This window comes from Alosa sapidissima, chromosome 1, assembly GCF_018492685.1.
Source record: "Alosa sapidissima isolate fAloSap1 chromosome 1, fAloSap1.pri, whole genome shotgun sequence".
Taxonomy (NCBI): Eukaryota; Metazoa; Chordata; class Actinopteri; order Clupeiformes; family Clupeidae; genus Alosa; species Alosa sapidissima.
The window spans coordinates 53023414-53050730 of record NC_055957.1 but is presented as its reverse complement, the minus strand read 5'-3'; the positions used below and the strand labels follow the sequence as shown (position 1 = coordinate 53050730).

The window sequence follows — 27317 nt, the reverse complement described above, 5'->3', positions numbered from 1 at the left end:
GCCATAAACAATAACACATAACATAACATAACAACGACCCAGGCACACAGGCCCGGCCAAACACAGTGAATGACATACACACATATACGAAAAACCTTACCCACCCACAACACACTGTTTAATCCACCCAATACATCAAACCAGCACACCCACAAACACAGAAACACAGATACACAACCCCATCACACAAAACACATCAACCCAAACCCATCGTCCGCTTTACGCTCTCCACGTCCCATCCCCCCACCTGAACAGTAGGGGGCGGCCTCTCCCCCCTCCCTAGCCCCTGTGCAGTTCCACCTCCGACCACCGGGGGCGGAGCCCCCACCGGTACAACCACAGTCGTCTCCACCTTCTGCCGGCTCACAGGACCTGCCGTTGCCCTCCCATCCACTAGAGGGCGCTTCACTGCCCCCGCCGCCGCCGACACTTCCACCATCTCCTGCTCCTGCGAAGCAGAAGCATCCGCCCAGCTGGACTCCACCGTCTTCCCCACAGCCACGCCCTCCACGACCTCCAACCCAGCCACACCTTTGACCTTAGGACGGCCATCTTGGGTGCCATGCGGCTTAGCGGTAGCCGTAGCAGCCGAGCAGCCAACCTGGCTACCCTGCGGCCCAGCCACCACACCACCAGCCGACACAGCAGGCACCGGCACCAACACTCCACTCCCAGTCCCCGTCTTCTCCACCACCGGCACCGTCTTTGCAGGCCTCTGCTTCCCCTCACCCGACACCGCGGGAGCCCCCGTACCAAGAGCAGGAGCCCCCGCAGCGCCAGTCACCACCCCAGCATAGCTACGCCGTTTAGCACACCCAGCAAACAAATGATCAGTGCCCCCACATAAAACACACTCCTTCAACTTAACACAATCTTTCACCACGTGTCCCACAGCCCCACAGCGCAAACATGACTTCACATTACATTCCCCACGTAAATGCCCCACACCCCCACACCCCCAGCACTCACTTGGCAAGTCCGGTATGAACACTCTCCCCCGGTCAGGTCCCAGAGCAAACGCGTAGGGAGGCCGCACCACACGACCCCCCGACGAACGAAAGCCCGCAACGAAGCTCCACTTTCCCGTCCAAAATCCATTAGTGTCCAAAATCCGCTGCCCATCCGACAGGTCCACGCAGTACCGTTCCAAAAAGCTCCAGACATCCTCCAACAGCACGTGGGGGTTAAAGACCTGCACGATGACTGTGTTGGTCGCGCCCCACTTCGCCGCACACATCCCCTCCGCCGCCACGATTTTCCCAGACGGAATCGTCCACCGCCGATACCCCTCGGTCATCCCCGCCATCGTCCGGAAGGTCAAATCAAAACAGGTCCCATCCACCGCTCCCTGCAGGCACAGCACCTCCTTGTCCGTCATCCGAAGCCGCTCCTTGACAATCTGTGCTCCGAATACCTCCCGAGTCACCATCTCCCTTTTCTCCACCGGCACCAGGAACCGAATTCCATACTTCGGGATCCCCGTCCACGTTTCAATGGCCACCATCGCTATCTCTGCTACTTGATCTTAGCCAAAAGGCCGAGAAGCGATACCCCACAACTGCACGGGGTGCGGCGGCCCCTCTAGCGACGCCCCCCGCGCTCACATGGTTACGGGGGGAGGCGGGGCCAGCAAAAGCGGACCGCCGCCGCCGCCGCCGCCGCAAAACAAAACACCACGACGCTTGACTTTGGACAGGCAGGTGCAGCTCCGCCGAAGCAGAGCTTCCAAAAATACCGTAAACTCGGGGCAGTTCCCCTCCACGGAAATCTTTAGTAAAAGGCGAAAGATTTGTACGAGATGAAGAGAAACCCGAGCGATGGCTGCCACAGGGCACGCCGGACGGAGAGCATGAACGGCGCCGGTCGTGGACGTGAGGGTGACTCCAAGGCGTTGCCCAGTGGCAACAAGACTGCAGTATCAACATCCCCTTTAAATTTAAATGTGTAAAAAAAAAAAAAAAAAAAAAAAAAAAAAAAAAAAAAAAAAAAAAAAAAAAAAAAAAAAAGAGTAAAAGGGCGGGAAAACCCAAAAGGGGCCGAAAAGGGAGGTGGCGCGGTTGGCCAAAACACCTGGCAAGGACTCCTGCTGCTGCGTCTGCTCTGCTAAGGAGGATTTCATCACAGTCAGTCAGTCAGTCAGTCAGTCAGTCAGTCAGTCAGTTCCACTGGGTTGGTTCTTTTCTTACACAGTCAAAGGAATGTGCACCGTTCCCGGAGTCGCTGCAATACCGGGTCGATGCGTGGAGCGGACGGAGCAAGCCCCTCTTCCGTCTCCCTGTTCCAAAAATCAGATTAATATATGGTCCTCGGGTAGAGGACGTATCAGATATTAAACTGATAAGAACAGATACTACACTTGATCTTAGCCAAAAGGCCGAGAAGCGATACCCCACAACTGCACGGGGTGCGGCGGCCCCTCTAGCGACGCCCCCCGCGCTCACATGGTTACGGGGGGAGGCGGGGCCAGCAAAAGCGGACCGCCGCCGCCGCCGCCGCCGCAAAACAAAACACCACGACGCTTGACTTTGGACAGGCAGGTGCAGCTCCGCCGAAGCAGAGCTTCCAAAAATACCGTAAACTCGGGGCAGTTCCCCTCCACGGAAATCTTTAGTAAAAGGCGAAAGATTTGTACGAGATGAAGAGAAACCCGAGCGATGGCTGCCACAGGGCACGCCGGACGGAGAGCATGAACGGCGCCGGTCGTGGACGTGAGGGTGACTCCAAGGCGTTGCCCAGTGGCAACAAGACTGCAGTATCAACATCCCCTTTAAATTTAAATGTGTAAAAAAAAAAAAAAAAAAAAAAAAAAAAAAAAAAAAAAAAAAAAAAAAAAAAAAAAAAAAAAAAGAGTAAAAGGGCGGGAAAACCCAAAAGGGGCCGAAAAGGGAGGTGGCGCGGTTGGCCAAAACACCTGGCAAGGACTCCTGCTGCTGCGTCTGCTCTGCTAAGGAGGATTTCATCACAGTCAGTCAGTCAGTCAGTCAGTCAGTCAGTCAGTCAGTTCCACTGGGTTGGTTCTTTTCTTACACAGTCAAAGGAATGTGCACCGTTCCCGGAGTCGCTGCAATACCGGGTCGATGCGTGGAGCGGACGGAGCAAGCCCCTCTTCCGTCTCCCTGTTCCAAAAATCAGATTAATATATGGTCCTCGGGTAGAGGACGTATCAGATATTAAACTGATAAGAACAGATACTACACTTGATCTTAGCCAAAAGGCCGAGAAGCGATACCCCACAACTGCACGGGGTGCGGCGGCCCCTCTAGCGACGCCCCCCGCGCTCACATGGTTACGGGGGGAGGCGGGGCCAGCAAAAGCGGACCGCCGCCGCCGCCGCCGCCGCAAAACAAAACACCACGACGCTTGACTTTGGACAGGCAGGTGCAGCTCCGCCGAAGCAGAGCTTCCAAAAATACCGTAAACTCGGGGCAGTTCCCCTCCACGGAAATCTTTAGTAAAAGGCGAAAGATTTGTACGAGATGAAGAGAAACCCGAGCGATGGCTGCCACAGGGCACGCCGGACGGAGAGCATGAACGGCGCCGGTCGTGGACGTGAGGGTGACTCCAAGGCGTTGCCCAGTGGCAACAAGACTGCAGTATCAACATCCCCTTTAAATTTAAATGTGTAAAAAAAAAAAAAAAAAAAAGAGTAAAAGGGCGGGAAAACCCAAAAGGGGCCGAAAAGGGAGGTGGCGCGGTTGGCCAAAACACCTGGCAAGGACTCCTGCTGCTGCGTCTGCTCTGCTAAGGAGGATTTCATCACAGTCAGTCAGTCAGTCAGTCAGTCAGTCAGTCAGTCAGTTCCACTGGGTTGGTTCTTTTCTTACACAGTCAAAGGAATGTGCACCGTTCCCGGAGTCGCTGCAATACCGGGTCGATGCGTGGAGCGGACGGAGCAAGCCCCTCTTCCGTCTCCCTGTTCCAAAAATCAGATTAATATATGGTCCTCGGGTAGAGGACGTATCAGATATTAAACTGATAAGAACAGATACTACACTTGATCTTAGCCAAAAGGCCGAGAAGCGATACCCCACAACTGCACGGGGTGCGGCGGCCCCTCTAGCGACGCCCCCCGCGCTCACATGGTTACGGGGGGAGGCGGGGCCAGCAAAAGCGGACCGCCGCCGCCGCCGCCGCCGCAAAACAAAACACCACGACGCTTGACTTTGGACAGGCAGGTGCAGCTCCGCCGAAGCAGAGCTTCCAAAAATACCGTAAACTCGGGGCAGTTCCCCTCCACGGAAATCTTTAGTAAAAGGCGAAAGATTTGTACGAGATGAAGAGAAACCCGAGCGATGGCTGCCACAGGGCACGCCGGACGGAGAGCATGAACGGCGCCGGTCGTGGACGTGAGGGTGACTCCAAGGCGTTGCCCAGTGGCAACAAGACTGCAGTATCAACATCCCCTTTAAATTTAAATGTGTAAAAAAAAAAAAAAAAAAAAAAAAAAAAAAAAAAAAAGAGTAAAAGGGCGGGAAAACCCAAAAGGGGCCGAAAAGGGAGGTGGCGCGGTTGGCCAAAACACCTGGCAAGGACTCCTGCTGCTGCGTCTGCTCTGCTAAGGAGGATTTCATCACAGTCAGTCAGTCAGTCAGTCAGTCAGTCAGTCAGTCAGTTCCACTGGGTTGGTTCTTTTCTTACACAGTCAAAGGAATGTGCACCGTTCCCGGAGTCGCTGCAATACCGGGTCGATGCGTGGAGCGGACGGAGCAAGCCCCTCTTCCGTCTCCCTGTTCCAAAAATCAGATTAATATATGGTCCTCGGGTAGAGGACGTATCAGATATTAAACTGATAAGAACAGATACTACACTTGATCTTAGCCAAAAGGCCGAGAAGCGATACCCCACAACTGCACGGGGTGCGGCGGCCCCTCTAGCGACGCCCCCCGCGCTCACATGGTTACGGGGGGAGGCGGGGCCAGCAAAAGCGGACCGCCGCCGCCGCCGCCGCCGCAAAACAAAACACCACGACGCTTGACTTTGGACAGGCAGGTGCAGCTCCGCCGAAGCAGAGCTTCCAAAAATACCGTAAACTCGGGGCAGTTCCCCTCCACGGAAATCTTTAGTAAAAGGCGAAAGATTTGTACGAGATGAAGAGAAACCCGAGCGATGGCTGCCACAGGGCACGCCGGACGGAGAGCATGAACGGCGCCGGTCGTGGACGTGAGGGTGACTCCAAGGCGTTGCCCAGTGGCAACAAGACTGCAGTATCAACATCCCCTTTAAATTTAAATGTGTAAAAAAAAAAAAAAAAAAAAGAGTAAAAGGGCGGGAAAACCCAAAAGGGGCCGAAAAGGGAGGTGGCGCGGTTGGCCAAAACACCTGGCAAGGACTCCTGCTGCTGCGTCTGCTCTGCTAAGGAGGATTTCATCACAGTCAGTCAGTCAGTCAGTCAGTCAGTCAGTCAGTCAGTTCCACTGGGTTGGTTCTTTTCTTACACAGTCAAAGGAATGTGCACCGTTCCCGGAGTCGCTGCAATACCGGGTCGATGCGTGGAGCGGACGGAGCAAGCCCCTCTTCCGTCTCCCTGTTCCAAAAATCAGATTAATATATGGTCCTCGGGTAGAGGACGTATCAGATATTAAACTGATAAGAACAGATACTACACTTGATCTTAGCCAAAAGGCCGAGAAGCGATACCCCACAACTGCACGGGGTGCGGCGGCCCCTCTAGCGACGCCCCCCGCGCTCACATGGTTACGGGGGGAGGCGGGGCCAGCAAAAGCGGACCGCCGCCGCCGCCGCCGCCGCAAAACAAAACACCACGACGCTTGACTTTGGACAGGCAGGTGCAGCTCCGCCGAAGCAGAGCTTCCAAAAATACCGTAAACTCGGGGCAGTTCCCCTCCACGGAAATCTTTAGTAAAAGGCGAAAGATTTGTACGAGATGAAGAGAAACCCGAGCGATGGCTGCCACAGGGCACGCCGGACGGAGAGCATGAACGGCGCCGGTCGTGGACGTGAGGGTGACTCCAAGGCGTTGCCCAGTGGCAACAAGACTGCAGTATCAACATCCCCTTTAAATTTAAATGTGTAAAAAAAAAAAAAAAAAAAAAAAAAAAAAAAAAAAAAGAGTAAAAGGGCGGGAAAACCCAAAAGGGGCCGAAAAGGGAGGTGGCGCGGTTGGCCAAAACACCTGGCAAGGACTCCTGCTGCTGCGTCTGCTCTGCTAAGGAGGATTTCATCACAGTCAGTCAGTCAGTCAGTCAGTCAGTCAGTCAGTCAGTTCCACTGGGTTGGTTCTTTTCTTACACAGTCAAAGGAATGTGCACCGTTCCCGGAGTCGCTGCAATACCGGGTCGATGCGTGGAGCGGACGGAGCAAGCCCCTCTTCCGTCTCCCTGTTCCAAAAATCAGATTAATATATGGTCCTCGGGTAGAGGACGTATCAGATATTAAACTGATAAGAACAGATACTACACTTGATCTTAGCCAAAAGGCCGAGAAGCGATACCCCACAACTGCACGGGGTGCGGCGGCCCCTCTAGCGACGCCCCCCGCGCTCACATGGTTACGGGGGGAGGCGGGGCCAGCAAAAGCGGACCGCCGCCGCCGCCGCCGCCGCAAAACAAAACACCACGACGCTTGACTTTGGACAGGCAGGTGCAGCTCCGCCGAAGCAGAGCTTCCAAAAATACCGTAAACTCGGGGCAGTTCCCCTCCACGGAAATCTTTAGTAAAAGGCGAAAGATTTGTACGAGATGAAGAGAAACCCGAGCGATGGCTGCCACAGGGCACGCCGGACGGAGAGCATGAACGGCGCCGGTCGTGGACGTGAGGGTGACTCCAAGGCGTTGCCCAGTGGCAACAAGACTGCAGTATCAACATCCCCTTTAAATTTAAATGTGTAAAAAAAAAAAAAAAAAAAAGAGTAAAAGGGCGGGAAAACCCAAAAGGGGCCGAAAAGGGAGGTGGCGCGGTTGGCCAAAACACCTGGCAAGGACTCCTGCTGCTGCGTCTGCTCTGCTAAGGAGGATTTCATCACAGTCAGTCAGTCAGTCAGTCAGTCAGTCAGTCAGTCAGTTCCACTGGGTTGGTTCTTTTCTTACACAGTCAAAGGAATGTGCACCGTTCCCGGAGTCGCTGCAATACCGGGTCGATGCGTGGAGCGGACGGAGCAAGCCCCTCTTCCGTCTCCCTGTTCCAAAAATCAGATTAATATATGGTCCTCGGGTAGAGGACGTATCAGATATTAAACTGATAAGAACAGATACTACACTTGATCTTAGCCAAAAGGCCGAGAAGCGATACCCCACAACTGCACGGGGTGCGGCGGCCCCTCTAGCGACGCCCCCCGCGCTCACATGGTTACGGGGGGAGGCGGGGCCAGCAAAAGCGGACCGCCGCCGCCGCCGCCGCCGCAAAACAAAACACCACGACGCTTGACTTTGGACAGGCAGGTGCAGCTCCGCCGAAGCAGAGCTTCCAAAAATACCGTAAACTCGGGGCAGTTCCCCTCCACGGAAATCTTTAGTAAAAGGCGAAAGATTTGTACGAGATGAAGAGAAACCCGAGCGATGGCTGCCACAGGGCACGCCGGACGGAGAGCATGAACGGCGCCGGTCGTGGACGTGAGGGTGACTCCAAGGCGTTGCCCAGTGGCAACAAGACTGCAGTATCAACATCCCCTTTAAATTTAAATGTGTAAAAAAAAAAAAAAAAAAAAAAAAAAAAAAAAAAAAAAAAAAAAAAAAAAAAAAAAAAGAGTAAAAGGGCGGGAAAACCCAAAAGGGGCCGAAAAGGGAGGTGGCGCGGTTGGCCAAAACACCTGGCAAGGACTCCTGCTGCTGCGTCTGCTCTGCTAAGGAGGATTTCATCACAGTCAGTCAGTCAGTCAGTCAGTCAGTCAGTCAGTCAGTTCCACTGGGTTGGTTCTTTTCTTACACAGTCAAAGGAATGTGCACCGTTCCCGGAGTCGCTGCAATACCGGGTCGATGCGTGGAGCGGACGGAGCAAGCCCCTCTTCCGTCTCCCTGTTCCAAAAATCAGATTAATATATGGTCCTCGGGTAGAGGACGTATCAGATATTAAACTGATAAGAACAGATACTACACTTGATCTTAGCCAAAAGGCCGAGAAGCGATACCCCACAACTGCACGGGGTGCGGCGGCCCCTCTAGCGACGCCCCCCGCGCTCACATGGTTACGGGGGGAGGCGGGGCCAGCAAAAGCGGACCGCCGCCGCCGCCGCCGCCGCAAAACAAAACACCACGACGCTTGACTTTGGACAGGCAGGTGCAGCTCCGCCGAAGCAGAGCTTCCAAAAATACCGTAAACTCGGGGCAGTTCCCCTCCACGGAAATCTTTAGTAAAAGGCGAAAGATTTGTACGAGATGAAGAGAAACCCGAGCGATGGCTGCCACAGGGCACGCCGGACGGAGAGCATGAACGGCGCCGGTCGTGGACGTGAGGGTGACTCCAAGGCGTTGCCCAGTGGCAACAAGACTGCAGTATCAACATCCCCTTTAAATTTAAATGTGTAAAAAAAAAAAAAAAAAAAAAAAAAAAAAAAAAAAAAAGAGTAAAAGGGCGGGAAAACCCAAAAGGGGCCGAAAAGGGAGGTGGCGCGGTTGGCCAAAACACCTGGCAAGGACTCCTGCTGCTGCGTCTGCTCTGCTAAGGAGGATTTCATCACAGTCAGTCAGTCAGTCAGTCAGTCAGTCAGTCAGTCAGTTCCACTGGGTTGGTTCTTTTCTTACACAGTCAAAGGAATGTGCACCGTTCCCGGAGTCGCTGCAATACCGGGTCGATGCGTGGAGCGGACGGAGCAAGCCCCTCTTCCGTCTCCCTGTTCCAAAAATCAGATTAATATATGGTCCTCGGGTAGAGGACGTATCAGATATTAAACTGATAAGAACAGATACTACACTTGATCTTAGCCAAAAGGCCGAGAAGCGATACCCCACAACTGCACGGGGTGCGGCGGCCCCTCTAGCGACGCCCCCCGCGCTCACATGGTTACGGGGGGAGGCGGGGCCAGCAAAAGCGGACCGCCGCCGCCGCCGCCGCCGCAAAACAAAACACCACGACGCTTGACTTTGGACAGGCAGGTGCAGCTCCGCCGAAGCAGAGCTTCCAAAAATACCGTAAACTCGGGGCAGTTCCCCTCCACGGAAATCTTTAGTAAAAGGCGAAAGATTTGTACGAGATGAAGAGAAACCCGAGCGATGGCTGCCACAGGGCACGCCGGACGGAGAGCATGAACGGCGCCGGTCGTGGACGTGAGGGTGACTCCAAGGCGTTGCCCAGTGGCAACAAGACTGCAGTATCAACATCCCCTTTAAATTTAAATGTGTAAAAAAAAAAAAAAAAAAAAAAAAAAAAAAAAAAAAAAGAGTAAAAGGGCGGGAAAACCCAAAAGGGGCCGAAAAGGGAGGTGGCGCGGTTGGCCAAAACACCTGGCAAGGACTCCTGCTGCTGCGTCTGCTCTGCTAAGGAGGATTTCATCACAGTCAGTCAGTCAGTCAGTCAGTCAGTCAGTCAGTCAGTTCCACTGGGTTGGTTCTTTTCTTACACAGTCAAAGGAATGTGCACCGTTCCCGGAGTCGCTGCAATACCGGGTCGATGCGTGGAGCGGACGGAGCAAGCCCCTCTTCCGTCTCCCTGTTCCAAAAATCAGATTAATATATGGTCCTCGGGTAGAGGACGTATCAGATATTAAACTGATAAGAACAGATACTACACTTGATCTTAGCCAAAAGGCCGAGAAGCGATACCCCACAACTGCACGGGGTGCGGCGGCCCCTCTAGCGACGCCCCCCGCGCTCACATGGTTACGGGGGGAGGCGGGGCCAGCAAAAGCGGACCGCCGCCGCCGCCGCCGCCGCAAAACAAAACACCACGACGCTTGACTTTGGACAGGCAGGTGCAGCTCCGCCGAAGCAGAGCTTCCAAAAATACCGTAAACTCGGGGCAGTTCCCCTCCACGGAAATCTTTAGTAAAAGGCGAAAGATTTGTACGAGATGAAGAGAAACCCGAGCGATGGCTGCCACAGGGCACGCCGGACGGAGAGCATGAACGGCGCCGGTCGTGGACGTGAGGGTGACTCCAAGGCGTTGCCCAGTGGCAACAAGACTGCAGTATCAACATCCCCTTTAAATTTAAATGTGTAAAAAAAAAAAAAAAAAAAAGAGTAAAAGGGCGGGAAAACCCAAAAGGGGCCGAAAAGGGAGGTGGCGCGGTTGGCCAAAACACCTGGCAAGGACTCCTGCTGCTGCGTCTGCTCTGCTAAGGAGGATTTCATCACAGTCAGTCAGTCAGTCAGTCAGTCAGTCAGTCAGTCAGTTCCACTGGGTTGGTTCTTTTCTTACACAGTCAAAGGAATGTGCACCGTTCCCGGAGTCGCTGCAATACCGGGTCGATGCGTGGAGCGGACGGAGCAAGCCCCTCTTCCGTCTCCCTGTTCCAAAAATCAGATTAATATATGGTCCTCGGGTAGAGGACGTATCAGATATTAAACTGATAAGAACAGATACTACACTTGATCTTAGCCAAAAGGCCGAGAAGCGATACCCCACAACTGCACGGGGTGCGGCGGCCCCTCTAGCGACGCCCCCCGCGCTCACATGGTTACGGGGGGAGGCGGGGCCAGCAAAAGCGGACCGCCGCCGCCGCCGCCGCCGCAAAACAAAACACCACGACGCTTGACTTTGGACAGGCAGGTGCAGCTCCGCCGAAGCAGAGCTTCCAAAAATACCGTAAACTCGGGGCAGTTCCCCTCCACGGAAATCTTTAGTAAAAGGCGAAAGATTTGTACGAGATGAAGAGAAACCCGAGCGATGGCTGCCACAGGGCACGCCGGACGGAGAGCATGAACGGCGCCGGTCGTGGACGTGAGGGTGACTCCAAGGCGTTGCCCAGTGGCAACAAGACTGCAGTATCAACATCCCCTTTAAATTTAAATGTGTAAAAAAAAAAAAAAAAAAAAAAAAAAAAAAAAAAAAAAGAGTAAAAGGGCGGGAAAACCCAAAAGGGGCCGAAAAGGGAGGTGGCGCGGTTGGCCAAAACACCTGGCAAGGACTCCTGCTGCTGCGTCTGCTCTGCTAAGGAGGATTTCATCACAGTCAGTCAGTCAGTCAGTCAGTCAGTCAGTCAGTCAGTTCCACTGGGTTGGTTCTTTTCTTACACAGTCAAAGGAATGTGCACCGTTCCCGGAGTCGCTGCAATACCGGGTCGATGCGTGGAGCGGACGGAGCAAGCCCCTCTTCCGTCTCCCTGTTCCAAAAATCAGATTAATATATGGTCCTCGGGTAGAGGACGTATCAGATATTAAACTGATAAGAACAGATACTACACTTGATCTTAGCCAAAAGGCCGAGAAGCGATACCCCACAACTGCACGGGGTGCGGCGGCCCCTCTAGCGACGCCCCCCGCGCTCACATGGTTACGGGGGGAGGCGGGGCCAGCAAAAGCGGACCGCCGCCGCCGCCGCCGCCGCAAAACAAAACACCACGACGCTTGACTTTGGACAGGCAGGTGCAGCTCCGCCGAAGCAGAGCTTCCAAAAATACCGTAAACTCGGGGCAGTTCCCCTCCACGGAAATCTTTAGTAAAAGGCGAAAGATTTGTACGAGATGAAGAGAAACCCGAGCGATGGCTGCCACAGGGCACGCCGGACGGAGAGCATGAACGGCGCCGGTCGTGGACGTGAGGGTGACTCCAAGGCGTTGCCCAGTGGCAACAAGACTGCAGTATCAACATCCCCTTTAAATTTAAATGTGTAAAAAAAAAAAAAAAAAAAAAAAAAAAAAAAAAAAAAGAGTAAAAGGGCGGGAAAACCCAAAAGGGGCCGAAAAGGGAGGTGGCGCGGTTGGCCAAAACACCTGGCAAGGACTCCTGCTGCTGCGTCTGCTCTGCTAAGGAGGATTTCATCACAGTCAGTCAGTCAGTCAGTCAGTCAGTCAGTCAGTCAGTTCCACTGGGTTGGTTCTTTTCTTACACAGTCAAAGGAATGTGCACCGTTCCCGGAGTCGCTGCAATACCGGGTCGATGCGTGGAGCGGACGGAGCAAGCCCCTCTTCCGTCTCCCTGTTCCAAAAATCAGATTAATATATGGTCCTCGGGTAGAGGACGTATCAGATATTAAACTGATAAGAACAGATCCTTTTCCTTTTGGAAAACTTTTATTGTCACAAACTCATGTTTTTGCATTACATTTTGATTTGTTTTGTTACATTTCATGGATTTTCTTTGTGGTACATTTTCATTTTTCTTTCATCATTTCATCACATTATCATCACATCACATGGTTTTCATTCTTTTCACATTTTGCATTTCCATTTCACTTTTTACATTTTCATAATTTTTCACAGCACATTTTTACAAAAATAAAATCATTTGTCTATAAAAGCCATTTTTGTTTTAAAACTGTGTCTGTGTGTGCAAAGTCCATGTGTGTTTAAAAGTTCATGTTTGTGTAAAAGGATGTTAAAAGTCCACGCTTTTAAAAGAGTTCCAAATGTAATAAAATGCAATAAGAGTCAATTAAAAGGTCTCTGTTGTGCCGGACCGGGGTGAGCCACTACCAAGAGGCTCCACCCCGCTCTCCAGAAGAGCGAGGCAAGCGCGGATGCGCCCAGTGGAGGTCCTCCCCTCCGCCCGCTGCTCCGTCCCGTGATGGTAGTGGTGGGGGTGCGTCGGCGGGAGCCAGCAGCCGTGGGGGGCGGGAACCTTCTGCTTGAGCCCCCGGCCCTCTCCTCCGAATGGCGACGCGCGGCGCCTCCTGCCGCGTAGATGTCGCCAGCCGCCGTAACGCTGGCAGGGGCACCGTCACGCGCTTCCCCACCAGCAGGTTGCGGGAGGTCCACAGTGCGGCTTTAAAGCTGTTTAGGGTGAGCCAGAGCGCGGCGAAGTCGGCGGCTGGGATGGTGGTGGCGCCCTGGCCCACCCCGCTGACCACAAGCTGGTAGCTTGGGGGGACCTCCCCTGCTGGCAGGCTCGGGCATTGCAGGGGGCCGGTATCGGCCCACAGGTCCCTCGCCACGCCGCACTCCCAGAGCAGGTGCCGCACGGTCTCAGGTTGGCCGCATCCTGGCCGCGGGCAGGTGTTGGTTTTGGCCATGCCCCGGGAGTGCATCACGGCTCTGACCGGGAGGACCTCATGGAGCGCCATCCACGCCAGGTCCTTCAGCTTGTTCTGGAGGGCGGGGTGGGCAGCGTTCCTCCAAGCCTGCTTGGCCTCACTGAGTGTGAGGCCGGGAACGGGGCTCACTGCTTCCCGGTCCTGCACAAGAGAGACAAGAGTTTTTGCATTAGTTAAAATAGTGACATCCTGCCCCTCTAAGTCCAATCTCATTAAAAACTTTTTGATAAAAACATATTGTGGGGGCAGGTTAAAAGCAACTGGACGTTTAAGATCTGTTTTTAAAACTTTCAGCTTTCTCAGGTACGACCCCATCCAGAAGCGGGCTAGGGTCGCTGTCTTACTGTCTCCGGATGGGGTCGTCGCATACTTGATGTGGAGGGCGGTGAAATGGGCTCCTAAAAACAGGTGGGGGTCCGGGAGGCCCTTTCCTCCATTTTCGTGTCTTTTTTTCAGGACCTCCCTTCTGAGTCTTTCCCACTTGGACCCCCACATGAAATAAAACACCGCTCTCTCCACACCTAAAAGAAAGCTCCTGGGGGGACTAAAAACAGAACACAGCAATAAAAGCAGGGGTAAGATGACAGCTTTAAAAATTAAAACCTTACCTTCAAATGTCATCTGTCTCAGTCCCCAGAACCCCAGTCGTTGTCTGACTTTCCCTAACACGTCAGTCCAGTTGCCCCGTCCACCACCCTCATTGTCAAATTTAATGCCTAAAATCCTTATGTCCGTCTGTTTAAAATTTACTGCCAGATTTGGTCTTACGTCACCCCACGGCCCAAAGAGCTGGGCCTCGGACTTGCTCCTGTTGAGCTTGGCGCCCGAGGCCCTTCCATACCAGTCAGTCAAGTCGAGTGCTCTTTGGGCCGATAAAACGTCGTTTAATAAAAGGGTCACGTCGTCCATGTAGAGAGTGCATGTCGCGGTTAGTCCACCTGGCAAGTCAAGTCCTTTGATCCATTTGTCCCTTCTCAATATCTGTGCCAGCGGCTCGATGCATGCAACGAACAGGAGTGGGGATAACGGACACCCCTGGCGGACGCCAGAGCGCACACTAAGCGCATTTGTAAGGTGCCCATTTACGCGAATTCTGCTGTATATTTCTGTATACAGCAAACCCACCCACTTTAAAAACCTCCCTGGAAACCCCATTTTTTGCAGTACCTTTAAAAGGTACTGGTGCGAGACCCGATCAAAAGCTTTCTCAAAGTCTAAATTTAGTACTAGAAGCCTAATATGTCTGTCTCTCGCAAAACAGATGGCGTCCCGGACCAGCACTAGGCTGTCCGTGATCCTCCTTCCAGGTACGGCACAGACTTGATCCGGGTGGATCACGTCCTCTAAAACAGTTGACATACGTAGTGCTAAAAGTCTGCTAAAAAGTTTACAATCAAAATTTAAAAGTGTGATTGGTCTCCAATTCTTTAAGTCAGTCCTGTCACCTTTTTTGTGAAGTAATGAAACTATCCCTATCCTAAAGCTGTCAGGAAGTCGGTCGAGTTCGTCAAATTCTTTAAAAACAGTCAACATGTCATTGGCTAAAATGTCATAAAAGGTAACATAAAATTCCACGGGGAGTCCATCCTCTCCCGGGCACTTTCCTGTTTTAAAACCTTTAAGACATTTTAAAATTTCGACCAATGTAAAATCTTCCGTTAAAAACTTCTGATTTAAAACTGTTGACCTTAAGAACTCTAAAACTTCTTCCATTATTTCTAGATGTACGTTTTTTTCTGCATAGAGGTCCCCATAAAATTCTTCTACTATTTTTAAAATTCCCTCTATGCAGGTTTCTTCCCTCCCTTCTTCTTTTAATTTCATTATCCCACCCCCTCTGGAAATTATTTTCTTAAAAAAAAACCTTGTACATTTTTCACCTTCTTCCATTTCTTTTTCTTTACTTCTTAAAATTGTTCCCTTACTCTGTTGTTCGGCTAAAACTGACATTTCATTTTTCACTCTTTTTATTTCTTCACTAAAATCCAATCCTTCGTTTAAAAGGTTAAAATATCTCTGTAGTCTCTTTTGCAGCCCCAACATGCACCTCCTCTCTCTCTCTTTTTTGTCCTTACCTTTCATCTTAAAAAAAGTCTTGGTCCTACCCTTCACCATTTCCCACCAGTGTGCTCGTGAATCGTAAAGGTCTTGGAGAGTCTGCCAGAGGCTAAACTGCTCCCTGTATTCTCTAGCTATCTCCTCATCCTGTAACAGGGAGCAGTTTAGCCTCCACAGCCCTCCACCTACAGTCACACCTGTGGGGAGTGAAAGGGTGCAGGAGAGCATGCAGTGATCTGAAAAGAAGAGGGGGGTCAATGTAGCATCCGTGGGCGGGCAATCTCTTGTTAAAACATAGTCGATACGGGAGGCTCGGGCGCCGTCACCACTGTGCCAGGTGAAGCCCTCCTCCCGTGGATGCACTTTTCTGTAACAGTCGACTAAGTTAAAATCTTTAATTATGTTGTTTAAAACCCCGGATGTTTTGTCTAATTTAAAATCCTCCCCCACCTTCTTTCTGTCTTGTCTACTTAAAACACAGTTAAAATCCCCTCCGACCACTAGGGGAGCCCTCCCTAGCATGTGGGGCTGCAGTTCTATTAAAAGGTCGTGTCGGTCGTGTTTATCATTAAAACCATACACATTAAGAACATTAAAATCCCTGTCTAAAACAGTCAAGTGGGTTAAAAGGGCCCGCCCGGGTCTCACCACTGTGCTGCCCTTCACCGAGATGTGTGGATTCTTGATCAAGATGGCGACCCCGTCCGCTCTGTTAAAATTGGACCCGCTCCATATGGAGGGTCCCGGGGTCCACATCTGTTCCCACTTGCTGTAGTTCTTTAAAAAAGGCAAGGAGCACTCTTGCAGCAGAAATATATCTGCATTCAGAGTGCTCAACAGGGATAAAATGCTCTGAGCTCTCACTAGAGTCTTCACACTTCTTACATTGATTGTTGAGATTGTGAGACTCATGAGCAGTATGATAAAAATGAACACGACAGAGTTAAGACACTACAGAGACATGTTTTTAAAACAAGTGGAGATCAACCAGGGTTGATCTCCTGTGACACCTGCTCCTCCTTTATGACCATTGAATTTGGTTCAGAAGGGTCACTGGTGTCTCCAGCGTCGGGCTCGGCAGAGAAAAACTCTTGCGTTGCCCTTGGCGTGGATGCTCTGAGCGCCATCCGCATAAAAGACACTTCACGTCCACCGGGCCACAGTCGATTCAGATCTTCCGAAGAGGAACTATCTGAAGACAGTATCACCCGGTTTCTCTTCTCTGTCATTTCTGACAGAGGAGATTCTAAAGGTCTCTTATGCTGCGCATTGGGGAGTGAAGCAGGTGCTCCAACCCCCTCAGAGGCCACACTCACCTCCTCAGCGGTTTCGGGAGGCGGGGCTTCCTTTTCTCCTTCAGGCTCCTCCTCCGCCTGCTCCATCTCCTTTCCCAGCTGGGAGGGTGTGGCCTCCAATCCGTGCTCTGACTCTGCCTGGGTGTTAGCTTTGCTCGTAGCCGCCCGGCTAGTCCCTGAAGCTGACTGGAGGTTTCCCTCCAAAACTTCAGGGACCACCCCTTCCTCCATTTCGTCCTTCTCTTCCTGTTCTTGTTCTGGGCCATGCGGCCGGGCGGCCATGGCGGCCATTTTGGTAGCCTTTAGCTTGTTGGCAAAAGAGCTAGGGCAATCTCTGTAGAGATGGGATGAAACTCCACAGAGATTACACTTTCTGCCATTTGTGCAATCTTCGAAAAGATGCCCAATTTCTCTACACTTCCTGCATACAATTTCCTGGCACGCTTCGGCAAGATGCCCAAGCTGGCCGCATTTGCGACACAGCTTAGGCATCCCTTGGTAATGAATGTAGCCCCGGTTCTCTCCCAACACAATCATAGACGGAATCTGACGGAGGCCTAGGTAACTGCTCGGGTCTTCCCATTGTTTAATGGGAACTCTCCACGAGCAGTTCCAAATGCCATCCTCGTCCAAAACCTTAACTGGTGGGCTACGAACCGCGCAAAATCTAGCCAGCCATGTGCTAATGTCTTCCCCAGTCACAGTTTCATTGAACATTCTAACAATCACCACTTTTTGTGAATTGTCCGAAAGTTTCTCAACTTCAAACATGGAGAGCTGGTCTTTACAAGTAACAAACCGTTGCCAAAAACTATTAAGCAGTGAAGCCGAGCGAAAGCTAACATCAAATCCTTTGTTCCCAGGCAGAGTCACCAAACAATTCAGTTCACTAGCATTAAAACCAAGCATCTGTTGGACACACTTTCTTGAAAAGTCCAATCTGGACATCTCCATTAGCCTTCCATTTTTTGACACGAAATTAAAACGTACGCTGTGGTGCCTCCTCATGCCAGCACGAGCAGCCGACATGGTGGAGGCACCACCAGCCTAAACCTAAACTAAAACCACTAAAACTATAAATACTTAAGACAATAAATTAACTAAAAAAACTATGCTAAAAGGCTAGGCTAAAACAAGCTAAAAACCACACAATAAAAAGGAGCTAAACAGCGCTTACCTGGGCTTGCTGTTTTAAAAGGAACTCCAAAGGAAGAGGCAGCTGCTTGGACCTGTTAAAAGAGACAAAAAACACAAAACAGTACAAAAAACAAAACGAAAAAACAGTAATTTTTGAGACAGAAAAAACACACAAAACCAATATAACTCCCGGATGAGAGTGTCCAAACCACCACAAGGTAAGGACCGCCTTCCTCTCACCGCGAGTCGACCGCTGTCTTAGCCAAAAGGCCGAGAAGCGATACCCCACAACTGCACGGGGTGCGGCGGCCCCTCTAGCGACGCCCCCCGCGCTCACATGGTTACGGGGGGAGGCGGGGCCAGCAAAAGCGGACCGCCGCCGCCGCCGCCGCCGCAAAACAAAACACCACGACGCTTGACTTTGGACAGGCAGGTGCAGCTCCGCCGAAGCAGAGCTTCCAAAAATACCGTAAACTCGGGGCAGTTCCCCTCCACGGAAATCTTTAGTAAAAGGCGAAAGATTTGTACGAGATGAAGAGAAACCCGAGCGACTCCGGGAACGGTGGACGTGAGGGTGACTCCAAGGCGTTGCCCAGTGGCAACAAGACTGCAGTATCAACATCCCCTTTAAATTTAAATGTGTAAAAAAAAAAAAAAAAAAAAAAAAAAAAAAAAAAAAAGAGTAAAAGGGCGGGAAAACCCAAAAGGGGCCGAAAAGGGAGGTGGCGCGGTTGGCCAAAACACCTGGCAAGGACTCCTGCTGCTGCGTCTGCTCTGCTAAGGAGGATTTCATCACAGTCAGTCAGTCAGTCAGTCAGTCAGTCAGTCAGTCAGTTCCACTGGGTTGGTTCTTTTCTTACACAGTCAAAGGAATGTGCACCGTTCCCGGAGTCGCTGCAATACCGGGTCGATGCGTGGAGCGGACGGAGCAAGCCCCTCTTCCGTCTCCCTGTTCCAAAAATCAGATTAATATATGGTCCTCGGGTAGAGGACGTATCAGATATTAAACTGATAAGAACAGATTTTTTTTATATTGAAGTTTATTCATACCAAATCATAATCATTATCAAATCATAGTTACAGCCAGAACAAGAAGAACACAGAAAGCACAGAAAGAGAAAAAGAGAAAAAAGAAAGGCTGCAACATACGGGCACAAACGCCCCATAGAAAAGAACTCGGGCACACAGGCCCAGCCAAAAACAAACCCCATAACTCAATCCCAACCCACCCACACACAAACATCCCTAATCCTCCCCACACACCATAAAACACCCGCACTTACACAATCCCACCACCAGCAACCCACTAATCCATGCCCATAGTCCGCTTCAAGCTGTCCACATCCCACCCAGCAAGCTGGGCAGGAGGGGGGCGACTCCCCCGTCCTACGGTCCGCCTCTCCGTCACCGACTCCACCGAATCCGCCGACTCGTCCGACTCCAGCTCCACCAAACCGCCCGTAGTTCCCGACTCCGCCACCAGGGGCAGGGAGCGATCAAAAGCCGCCACCCCCTCCCCCGGCCGCTGACGCCGCACGGGAGCACTCTCCGGACCTCCGCCCTCCAGGGGGCGCTTCCCCGACACCATCGCCAACTCCGCCATCTCCTCTTCCTGGGAAGCCGTTGCCTCCGCCCAGCTCAGCACCCCGACACTCTCCATAGCCACGCCCGGCCTGCCCTTCGACCCCGCCGACCCTCCGACCTCTGGGCGGCCATCTTGGCTGCCATGCGGCCTAGCGGTAGCCGTAGCCACCAGGCTGCCTCCATGCGGCCCAGCTCCCACTCCACCAGCCGATCCTGCAGCTCCCGTTCCTCCGCTCGTGCCCACCGCCGGCGGTCCCGTCGGCCTCCTCTCCAGCACACCCGTCACCAGAGGAGCCCCTGCGGGGGAAACAGAAACCCCCCCACCACCAGTTCTCCCCACCACCGCTCCCGCGTAACTCTGTCTCTTCGGACACCTCAAAAAGAGGTGATCCTTAGACCCGCACAAGGAACACTCCCTTCTCTCCCCACAGTCCTTCACCACGTGCCCCACCACCCCACAACGCACACACCGCTGCGCCACACATTCGCTTCTCAAATGCCCCTCTTCCCCACATCCCCAACAAACAGTAGGTAAGTCCGGTAAAAACACCCTCCCACGGTCTGTCCCCAGCGCAAACAAATGTGGAGGCCGCAGCTGGCGGCCCTCCCCAGAAAAGCGAAACCGCACACTATACCTCCACTTGCCCGTCCAAAATCCGTTGCCGTCTGTGACCTTCTCCCCCGGTGACACTGCGCTACAGTACCGGCTAAGGAACCCCCGGACGTCCAGCTCCAACACGTGCGGGTTGAAGACCTGCACCACGACCACGTTGGCTGCGCTCCACACCACGCGCTTTATTCCCACGATCCTTGGGTCTCCTTTTCCCTTCCCGAACGCCACGCGCAGATCCTCCTCCGTCTTGAACGTGACGTCATGCCTCCCCAACGCCGGGTAATCCTGTAAACACAGGACGTCCGCTCCCGATAATCCCAGTACTCCCTTCAGGATGACCTCTCCAAACCCTGCCCGATCCAGCTCCGTCCTCCTCGCCTCCGGGATCAGGTACCGAATAGCATATCTCGGAATCCCCTTCGTCTCCTCCATCAAATCCGCCATCGCTGCCTCGGGTAGTCCGATTGATAAGAACAGATACTACACTTGATCTTAGCCAAAAGGCCGAGAAGCGATACCCCACAACTGCACGGGGTGCGGCGGCCCCTCTAGCGACGCCCCCCGCGCTCACATGGTTACGGGGGGAGGCGGGGCCAGCAAAAGCGGACCGCCGCCGCCGCCGCCGCCGCAAAACAAAACACCACGACGCTTGACTTTGGACAGGCAGGTGCAGCTCCGCCGAAGCAGAGCTTCCAAAAATACCGTAAACTCGGGGCAGTTCCCCTCCACGGAAATCTTTAGTAAAAGGCGAAAGATTTGTACGAGATGAAGAGAAACCCGAGCGATGGCTGCCACAGGGCACGCCGGACGGAGAGCATGAACGGCGCCGGTCGTGGACGTGAGGGTGACTCCAAGGCGTTGCCCAGTGGCAACAAGACTGCAGTATCAACATCCCCTTTAAATTTAAATGTGTAAAAAAAAAAAAAAAAAAAAAAAAAAAAAAAAAAGAGTAAAAGGGCGGGAAAACCCAAAAGGGGCCGAAAAGGGAGGTGGCGCGGTTGGCCAAAACACCTGGCAAGGACTCCTGCTGCTGCGTCTGCTCTGCTAAGGAGGATTTCATCACAGTCAGTCAGTCAGTCAGTCAGTCAGTCAGTCAGTCAGTTCCACTGGGTTGGTTCTTTTCTTACACAGTCAAAGGAATGTGCACCGTTCCCGGAGTCGCTGCAATACCGGGTCGATGCGTGGAGCGGACGGAGCAAGCCCCTCTTCCGTCTCCCTGTTCCAAAAATCAGATTAATATATGGTCCTCGGGTAGAGGACGTATCAGATATTAAACTGATAAGAACAGATACTACACTTGATCTTAGCCAAAAGGCCGAGAAGCGATACCCCACAACTGCACGGGGTGCGGCGGCCCCTCTAGCGACGCCCCCCGCGCTCACATGGTTACGGGGGGAGGCGGGGCCAGCAAAAGCGGACCGCCGCCGCCGCCGCCGCCGCAAAACAAAACACCACGACGCTTGACTTTGGACAGGCAGGTGCAGCTCCGCCGAAGCAGAGCTTCCAAAAATACCGTAAACTCGGGGCAGTTCCCCTCCACGGAAATCTTTAGTAAAAGGCGAAAGATTTGTACGAGATGAAGAGAAACCCGAGCGATGGCTGCCACAGGGCACGCCGGACGGAGAGCATGAACGGCGCCGGTCGTGGACGTGAGGGTGACTCCAAGGCGTTGCCCAGTGGCAACAAGACTGCAGTATCAACATCCCCTTTAAATTTAAATGTGTAAAAAAAAAAAAAAAAAAAAAAAAAAAAAAAAAAAAAAAAAAAAAAAAAAAAAAAAAAAAAAAAAAAGAGTAAAAGGGCGGGAAAACCCAAAAGGGGCCGAAAAGGGAGGTGGCGCGGTTGGCCAAAACACCTGGCAAGGACTCCTGCTGCTGCGTCTGCTCTGCTAAGGAGGATTTCATCACAGTCAGTCAGTCAGTCAGTCAGTCAGTCAGTCAGTCAGTTCCACTGGGTTGGTTCTTTTCTTACACAGTCAAAGGAATGTGCACCGTTCCCGGAGTCGCTGCAATACCGGGTCGATGCGTGGAGCGGACGGAGCAAGCCCCTCTTCCGTCTCCCTGTTCCAAAAATCAGATTAATATATGGTCCTCGGGTAGAGGACGTATCAGATATTAAACTGATAAGAACAGATACTACACTTGATCTTAGCCAAAAGGCCGAGAAGCGATACCCCACAACTGCACGGGGTGCGGCGGCCCCTCTAGCGACGCCCCCCGCGCTCACATGGTTACGGGGGGAGGCGGGGCCAGCAAAAGCGGACCGCCGCCGCCGCCGCCGCCGCAAAACAAAACACCACGACGCTTGACTTTGGACAGGCAGGTGCAGCTCCGCCGAAGCAGAGCTTCCAAAAATACCGTAAACTCGGGGCAGTTCCCCTCCACGGAAATCTTTAGTAAAAGGCGAAAGATTTGTACGAGATGAAGAGAAACCCGAGCGATGGCTGCCACAGGGCACGCCGGACGGAGAGCATGAACGGCGCCGGTCGTGGACGTGAGGGTGACTCCAAGGCGTTGCCCAGTGGCAACAAGACTGCAGTATCAACATCCCCTTTAAATTTAAATGTGTAAAAAAAAAAAAAAAAAAAAAAAAAAAAAAAAAAAAAAGAGTAAAAGGGCGGGAAAACCCAAAAGGGGCCGAAAAGGGAGGTGGCGCGGTTGGCCAAAACACCTGGCAAGGACTCCTGCTGCTGCGTCTGCTCTGCTAAGGAGGATTTCATCACAGTCAGTCAGTCAGTCAGTCAGTCAGTCAGTCAGTCAGTTCCACTGGGTTGGTTCTTTTCTTACACAGTCAAAGGAATGTGCACCGTTCCCGGAGTCGCTGCAATACCGGGTCGATGCGTGGAGCGGACGGAGCAAGCCCCTCTTCCGTCTCCCTGTTCCAAAAATCAGATTAATATATGGTCCTCGGGTAGAGGACGTATCAGATATTAAACTGATAAGAACAGATTTTTTTTTTTTTTTTTTTTTATATTGAAGTTTATTCATACCAAATCATAATCATTATCAAATCATAGTTACAGCCAGAACAAGAAGAACACAGAAAGCACAGAAAGAGAAAAAGAGAAAAAAGAAAGGCTGCAACATACGGGCACAAACGCCCCATAGAAAAGAACTCGGGCACACAGGCCCAGCCAAAAACAAACCCCATAACTCAATCCCAACCCACCCACACACAAACATCCCTAATCCTCCCCACACACCATAAAACACCCGCACTTACACAATCCCACCACCAGCAACCCACTAATCCATGCCCATAGTCCGCTTCAAGCTATCCACATCCCACCCAGCAAGCTGGGCAGGAGGGGGGCGACTCCCCCGTCCTACGGTCCGCCTCTCCGTCACCGACTCCACCGAATCCGCCGACTCGTCCGACTCCAGCTCCACCAAACCGCCCGTAGTTCCCGACTCCGCCACCAGGGGCAGGGGGCGATCAAAGGCCGCCACCCCCTCCCCCGGCCGCTGACGCCGCACGGGAGCACTCTCCGGACCTCCGCCCTCCAGGGGGCGCTTCCCCGACACCATCGCCAACTCCGCCATCTCCTCTTCCTGGGAAGCCGTTGCCTCCGCCCAGCTCAGCACCCCGACACTCTCCATAGCCACGCCCGGCCTGCCCTTCGACCCCGCCGACCCTCCGACCTCTGGGCGGCCATCTTGGCTGCCATGCGGCCTAGCGGTAGCCGTAGCCACCAGGCTGCCTCCATGCGGCCCAGCTCCCACTCCACCAGCCGATCCTGCTGCTCCCGTTCCTCCGCTCGTGCCCACCGCCGGCGGTCCCGTCGGCCTCCTCTCCAGCACACCCGTCACCAGAGGAGCCCCTGCGGGGGAAACAGAAACCCCCCCACCGCCAGTTCTCCCCACCACCGCTCCCGCGTAACTCTGTCTCTTCGGACACCTCAAAAAGAGGTGATCCTTAGACCCGCACAAGGAACACTCCCTTCTCTCCCCACAGTCCTTCACCACGTGCCCCACCACCCCACAACGCACACACCGCTGCGCCACACATTCGCTTCTCAAATGCCCCTCTTCCCCACATCCCCAACAAACAGTAGGTAAGTCCGGTAAAAACACCCTCCCACGGTCTGTCCCCAGTGCAAACAAATGTGGAGGCCGCAGCTGGCGGCCCTCCCCAGAAAAGCGAAACCGCACACTATACCTCCACTTGCCCGTCCAAAATCCGTTGCCGTCTGTGACCTTCTCCCCCGGTGACACTGCGCTACAGTACCGGCTAAGGAACCCCCGGACGTCCAGCTCCAATACGTGCGGGTTGAAGACCTGCACCACGACCACGTTGGCTGCGCTCCACACCACGCGCTTTATTCCCACGATCCTTGGGTCTCCCTTTCCCTTCCCGAACGCCACGCGCAGATCCTCCTCCGTCTTGAACGTGACGTCATGCCTCCCCAACGCCGGGTAATCCTGTAAACACAGGACGTCCGCTCCCGATAATCCCAGTACGCCCTTCAGGATGACCTCTCCAAACCCTGCCCGATCCAGCTCCGTCCTCCTTGCCTCCGGGATCAGGTACCGAATAGCATATCTCGGAATCCCCTTCGTCTGCTCCATCAAATCCGCCATCGCTGCCTCGGGTATTCCGATTGATAAGAACAGATACTACACTTGATCTTAGCCAAAAGGCCGAGAAGCGATACCCCACAACTGCACGGGGTGCGGCGGCCCCTCTAGCGACGCCCCCCGCGCTCACATGGTTACGGGGGGAGGCGGGGCCAGCAAAAGCGGACCGCCGCCGCCGCCGCCGCCGCAAAACAAAACACCACGACGCTTGACTTTGGACAGGCAGGTGCAGCTCCGCCGAAGCAGAGCTTCCAAAAATACCGTAAACTCGGGGCAGTTCCCCTCCACGGAAATCTTTAGTAAAAGGCGAAAGATTTGTACGAGATGAAGAGAAACCCGAGCGATGGCTGCCACAGGGCACGCCGGACGGAGAGCATGAACGGCGCCGGTCGTGGACGTGAGGGTGACTCCAAGGCGTTGCCCAGTGGCAACAAGACTGCAGTATCAACATCCCCTTTAAATTTAAATGTGTAAAAAAAAAAAAAAAAAAAAAAAAAAAAAAAAAAAAAAAGAGTAAAAGGGCGGGAAAACCCAAAAGGGGCCGAAAAGGGAGGTGGCGCGGTTGGCCAAAACACCTGGCAAGGACTCCTGCTGCTGCGTCTGCTCTGCTAAGGAGGATTTCATCACAGTCAGTCAGTCAGTCAGTCAGTCAGTCAGTCAGTCAGTTCCACTGGGTTGGTTCTTTTCTTACACAGTCAAAGGAATGTGCACCGTTCCCGGAGTCGCTGCAATACCGGGTCGATGCGTGGAGCGGACGGAGCAAGCCCCTCTTCCGTCTCCCTGTTCCAAAAATCAGATTAATATATGGTCCTCGGGTAGAGGACGTATCAGATATTAAACTGATAAGAACAGATTTTTTTTTTTTTTTTTTTTTTTTTTTTTTTTTTTTTTATTGAACATAAACAGAGCGAAGCAGCCTTGAAAATACAACACACAGGAGATATACATATAATACACACAACACACAAAAGATACAGAAAGAAGTTAATTTAAGCTAGACTAGAGGCTGCCACCATAAACAATAACACATAACAACACAACGGCCCAGGCACACAGGCCCGGCCAAACACAGCGAAAAACACACATGTACATGCAAAAAATCTTACAGGATACACAAAAAATCTTACCCACCCATAACACCTGTTTAATCCACCCCATACATCCAGCCAGCACACCCACAACCACAGAGACACAGATACACAACCCCATCACTCAAAACACATCAACCCAAACCCATCGCCCGCTTTACGCTCTCCACGTCCCAACCCCCCACCTGAACAGTAGGGGGCGGCCTCTCCTCCCTCCCCGGCCCTTGTGCACTTCCACCTCCGACCACCGGGGGCGGAGCCCCCTCTGAAACAGCCACCGTCGTCTCCAACTTCTGCCGACTCACAGGACCTGCCGTTGCCCTCCCATCCACTAGAGGGCGCTTCACTGCCCCCGCCGCCGCCGACACTTCCACCATCTCCTGCTCCTGCGAAGCAGAAGCATCCGCCCAGCTGGACTCCACCGCCTTCCCCACAGCCACGACCTCTGACCCAGCCGCACCTTTGACCTTCGGGCGGCCATCTTGCCCGCCATGCGGCTTAGCGGTAGCCGTAGCCGCCGAGCAGCCAACCTGGCTACCCTGCGGCCCAGCCACCACACCACCAGCAGACACAGCAGGCACCGGCACCAACACTCCACTCCCAGACCCCGTCTTCTCCACCACCGGCACCGTCTTTGCAGGCCTCTGCTTCCCCTCACCCGACACCGCGGGAGCCCCCGTACCAAGAGCAGGAGCCCCCACAGCGCCAGTCACCACCCCAGCATAACTGCGCCGTTTAGCACACCCAGCAAACAAATGATCAGTCCCCCCACACAAAACACACTCCTTCAACTCAGTACAGTCTTTCACCACATGCCCCACAGCCCCACAACGCAAACATGACTTCACATTACATTCCCCACGTAAATGCCCCACACCCCCACACCCCCAGCACTCACTTGGCAAGTCCGGTATGAACACTCTCCCACGGTCAGGTCCCAGAGCAAACGCGTAGGGAGGCCGCAACACACGACCCCCCGACGAACGAAAGCCCGCAATGAAACTCCACTTCCCTGTCCAAAATCCATTGGAGTCCAAGATCCGCTGCCCATCAGACAGGTCCACGCAGTACCGCTCCAGAAAGCTCCAGACATCATCCAACAGCACGTGGGGGTTGAAAACCTGCACGATGACAGTGTTGGTCGCGCCCCACTTCGCCGCACACATCCCCGCCGCCACAGCTTTCCCCGCCGTCGTAGTCCACCGCCGATACGCCTCATTCATCCCCGCCAACGTCCGGAAGGTCACGTCAAAACAGGTCCCATCCACCGCTCCCTGCAGGCACAGCACCTCCTTGTCCGTCACCTGAAATATCTCCTTCACGATCTTCGCTCCAAAAACCTCCCGAGTCATCATCTGCCTTCTCTCCACCGGCACCAGGATTCGAATTCCGAACTTCGGGATCCCCGTCCATGTTTCAATGGCCACCATCGCTATCTCTGCTACTTGATCTTAGCCAAAAGGCCGAGAAGCGATACCCCACAACTGCACGGGGTGCGGCGGCCCCTCTAGCGACGCCCCCCGCGCTCACATGGTTACGGGGGGAGGCGGGGCCAGCAAAAGCGGACCGCCGCCGCCGCCGCCGCCGCAAAACAAAACACCACGACGCTTGACTTTGGACAGGCAGGTGCAGCTCCGCCGAAGCAGAGCTTCCAAAAATACCGTAAACTCGGGGCAGTTCCCCTCCACGGAAATCTTTAGTAAAAGGCGAAAGATTTGTACGAGATGAAGAGAAACCCGAGCGATGGCTGCCACAGGGCACGCCGGACGGAGAGCATGAACGGCGCCGGTCGTGGACGTGAGGGTGACTCCAAGGCGTTGCCCAGTGGCAACAAGACTGCAGTATCAACATCCCCTTTAAATTTAAATGTGTAAAAAAAAAAAAA

At 53.2% G+C, this 27317-nt stretch overlaps 34 non-coding genes and 5 pseudogenes across 34 annotated transcripts; all 39 read right to left on the bottom strand.

Moving 5' to 3' along the window:
- Positions 1-1704: 1704 nt before the first annotated feature.
- LOC121680492 lies at positions 1705-1818 on the bottom strand. Its single transcript, XR_006021722.1, has one exon. It is a non-coding gene; the product is annotated as a U5 spliceosomal RNA (small nuclear RNA).
- Positions 1819-2195: 377 nt separating this feature from the next.
- Positions 2196-2386, bottom strand: LOC121682371. The gene has a single exon (XR_006022538.1). It is a non-coding gene; the product is annotated as a U2 spliceosomal RNA (small nuclear RNA).
- A 155-nt stretch (positions 2387-2541) lies between these two features.
- Positions 2542-2655, bottom strand: LOC121680485. The gene has a single exon (XR_006021721.1). It is a non-coding gene; the product is annotated as a U5 spliceosomal RNA (small nuclear RNA).
- A 381-nt stretch (positions 2656-3036) lies between these two features.
- LOC121682366 lies at positions 3037-3227 on the bottom strand. Its single transcript, XR_006022536.1, has one exon. It is a non-coding gene; the product is annotated as a U2 spliceosomal RNA (small nuclear RNA).
- Positions 3228-3382: 155 nt separating this feature from the next.
- Positions 3383-3496, bottom strand: LOC121680469. The gene has a single exon (XR_006021715.1). It is a non-coding gene; the product is annotated as a U5 spliceosomal RNA (small nuclear RNA).
- Positions 3497-3833: 337 nt separating this feature from the next.
- LOC121682361 lies at positions 3834-4024 on the bottom strand. Its single transcript, XR_006022534.1, has one exon. It is a non-coding gene; the product is annotated as a U2 spliceosomal RNA (small nuclear RNA).
- Positions 4025-4179: 155 nt separating this feature from the next.
- Positions 4180-4293, bottom strand: LOC121680464. Its single transcript, XR_006021712.1, has one exon. It is a non-coding gene; the product is annotated as a U5 spliceosomal RNA (small nuclear RNA).
- Positions 4294-4647: 354 nt separating this feature from the next.
- LOC121682354 lies at positions 4648-4838 on the bottom strand. The gene has a single exon (XR_006022533.1). It is a non-coding gene; the product is annotated as a U2 spliceosomal RNA (small nuclear RNA).
- A 155-nt stretch (positions 4839-4993) lies between these two features.
- Positions 4994-5107, bottom strand: LOC121680463. Its single transcript, XR_006021711.1, has one exon. It is a non-coding gene; the product is annotated as a U5 spliceosomal RNA (small nuclear RNA).
- Positions 5108-5444: 337 nt separating this feature from the next.
- On the bottom strand, positions 5445-5635 carry LOC121682351. Its single transcript, XR_006022531.1, has one exon. It is a non-coding gene; the product is annotated as a U2 spliceosomal RNA (small nuclear RNA).
- A 155-nt stretch (positions 5636-5790) lies between these two features.
- LOC121680462 lies at positions 5791-5904 on the bottom strand. The gene has a single exon (XR_006021710.1). It is a non-coding gene; the product is annotated as a U5 spliceosomal RNA (small nuclear RNA).
- Positions 5905-6258: 354 nt separating this feature from the next.
- On the bottom strand, positions 6259-6449 carry LOC121682345. The gene has a single exon (XR_006022528.1). It is a non-coding gene; the product is annotated as a U2 spliceosomal RNA (small nuclear RNA).
- Positions 6450-6604: 155 nt separating this feature from the next.
- LOC121680455 lies at positions 6605-6718 on the bottom strand. The gene has a single exon (XR_006021703.1). It is a non-coding gene; the product is annotated as a U5 spliceosomal RNA (small nuclear RNA).
- Positions 6719-7055: 337 nt separating this feature from the next.
- On the bottom strand, positions 7056-7246 carry LOC121682339. Its single transcript, XR_006022527.1, has one exon. It is a non-coding gene; the product is annotated as a U2 spliceosomal RNA (small nuclear RNA).
- Positions 7247-7401: 155 nt separating this feature from the next.
- Positions 7402-7515, bottom strand: LOC121680450. Its single transcript, XR_006021702.1, has one exon. It is a non-coding gene; the product is annotated as a U5 spliceosomal RNA (small nuclear RNA).
- Positions 7516-7890: 375 nt separating this feature from the next.
- Positions 7891-8081, bottom strand: LOC121682332. Its single transcript, XR_006022522.1, has one exon. It is a non-coding gene; the product is annotated as a U2 spliceosomal RNA (small nuclear RNA).
- A 155-nt stretch (positions 8082-8236) lies between these two features.
- Positions 8237-8350, bottom strand: LOC121680445. Its single transcript, XR_006021701.1, has one exon. It is a non-coding gene; the product is annotated as a U5 spliceosomal RNA (small nuclear RNA).
- A 355-nt stretch (positions 8351-8705) lies between these two features.
- On the bottom strand, positions 8706-8896 carry LOC121682325. The gene has a single exon (XR_006022521.1). It is a non-coding gene; the product is annotated as a U2 spliceosomal RNA (small nuclear RNA).
- A 155-nt stretch (positions 8897-9051) lies between these two features.
- LOC121680438 lies at positions 9052-9165 on the bottom strand. The gene has a single exon (XR_006021697.1). It is a non-coding gene; the product is annotated as a U5 spliceosomal RNA (small nuclear RNA).
- Positions 9166-9520: 355 nt separating this feature from the next.
- On the bottom strand, positions 9521-9711 carry LOC121682320. Its single transcript, XR_006022517.1, has one exon. It is a non-coding gene; the product is annotated as a U2 spliceosomal RNA (small nuclear RNA).
- Positions 9712-9866: 155 nt separating this feature from the next.
- Positions 9867-9980, bottom strand: LOC121680437. Its single transcript, XR_006021696.1, has one exon. It is a non-coding gene; the product is annotated as a U5 spliceosomal RNA (small nuclear RNA).
- Positions 9981-10317: 337 nt separating this feature from the next.
- LOC121682316 lies at positions 10318-10508 on the bottom strand. Its single transcript, XR_006022516.1, has one exon. It is a non-coding gene; the product is annotated as a U2 spliceosomal RNA (small nuclear RNA).
- Positions 10509-10663: 155 nt separating this feature from the next.
- LOC121680429 lies at positions 10664-10777 on the bottom strand. The gene has a single exon (XR_006021695.1). It is a non-coding gene; the product is annotated as a U5 spliceosomal RNA (small nuclear RNA).
- Positions 10778-11132: 355 nt separating this feature from the next.
- Positions 11133-11323, bottom strand: LOC121682312. Its single transcript, XR_006022514.1, has one exon. It is a non-coding gene; the product is annotated as a U2 spliceosomal RNA (small nuclear RNA).
- A 155-nt stretch (positions 11324-11478) lies between these two features.
- LOC121680421 lies at positions 11479-11592 on the bottom strand. Its single transcript, XR_006021693.1, has one exon. It is a non-coding gene; the product is annotated as a U5 spliceosomal RNA (small nuclear RNA).
- Positions 11593-11946: 354 nt separating this feature from the next.
- Positions 11947-12122, bottom strand: LOC121683517 (annotated as a pseudogene).
- A 5885-nt stretch (positions 12123-18007) lies between these two features.
- On the bottom strand, positions 18008-18121 carry LOC121680416. Its single transcript, XR_006021692.1, has one exon. It is a non-coding gene; the product is annotated as a U5 spliceosomal RNA (small nuclear RNA).
- Positions 18122-18439: 318 nt separating this feature from the next.
- Positions 18440-18614, bottom strand: LOC121683901 (annotated as a pseudogene).
- A 1538-nt stretch (positions 18615-20152) lies between these two features.
- On the bottom strand, positions 20153-20283 carry LOC121684368 (annotated as a pseudogene).
- Positions 20284-20438: 155 nt separating this feature from the next.
- LOC121680412 lies at positions 20439-20552 on the bottom strand. The gene has a single exon (XR_006021689.1). It is a non-coding gene; the product is annotated as a U5 spliceosomal RNA (small nuclear RNA).
- Positions 20553-20903: 351 nt separating this feature from the next.
- LOC121682306 lies at positions 20904-21094 on the bottom strand. Its single transcript, XR_006022504.1, has one exon. It is a non-coding gene; the product is annotated as a U2 spliceosomal RNA (small nuclear RNA).
- Positions 21095-21249: 155 nt separating this feature from the next.
- On the bottom strand, positions 21250-21363 carry LOC121680408. The gene has a single exon (XR_006021688.1). It is a non-coding gene; the product is annotated as a U5 spliceosomal RNA (small nuclear RNA).
- Positions 21364-21747: 384 nt separating this feature from the next.
- Positions 21748-21938, bottom strand: LOC121682299. The gene has a single exon (XR_006022503.1). It is a non-coding gene; the product is annotated as a U2 spliceosomal RNA (small nuclear RNA).
- A 155-nt stretch (positions 21939-22093) lies between these two features.
- Positions 22094-22207, bottom strand: LOC121680398. The gene has a single exon (XR_006021686.1). It is a non-coding gene; the product is annotated as a U5 spliceosomal RNA (small nuclear RNA).
- A 355-nt stretch (positions 22208-22562) lies between these two features.
- Positions 22563-22750, bottom strand: LOC121684121. The gene has a single exon (XR_006023036.1). It is a non-coding gene; the product is annotated as a U2 spliceosomal RNA (small nuclear RNA).
- A 1538-nt stretch (positions 22751-24288) lies between these two features.
- LOC121684352 lies at positions 24289-24419 on the bottom strand (annotated as a pseudogene).
- A 155-nt stretch (positions 24420-24574) lies between these two features.
- Positions 24575-24688, bottom strand: LOC121680392. The gene has a single exon (XR_006021675.1). It is a non-coding gene; the product is annotated as a U5 spliceosomal RNA (small nuclear RNA).
- A 356-nt stretch (positions 24689-25044) lies between these two features.
- On the bottom strand, positions 25045-25256 carry LOC121684178 (annotated as a pseudogene).
- Positions 25257-27062: 1806 nt separating this feature from the next.
- LOC121680388 lies at positions 27063-27176 on the bottom strand. The gene has a single exon (XR_006021674.1). It is a non-coding gene; the product is annotated as a U5 spliceosomal RNA (small nuclear RNA).
- Between the last annotated feature and the right edge of the window lie 141 nt (positions 27177-27317).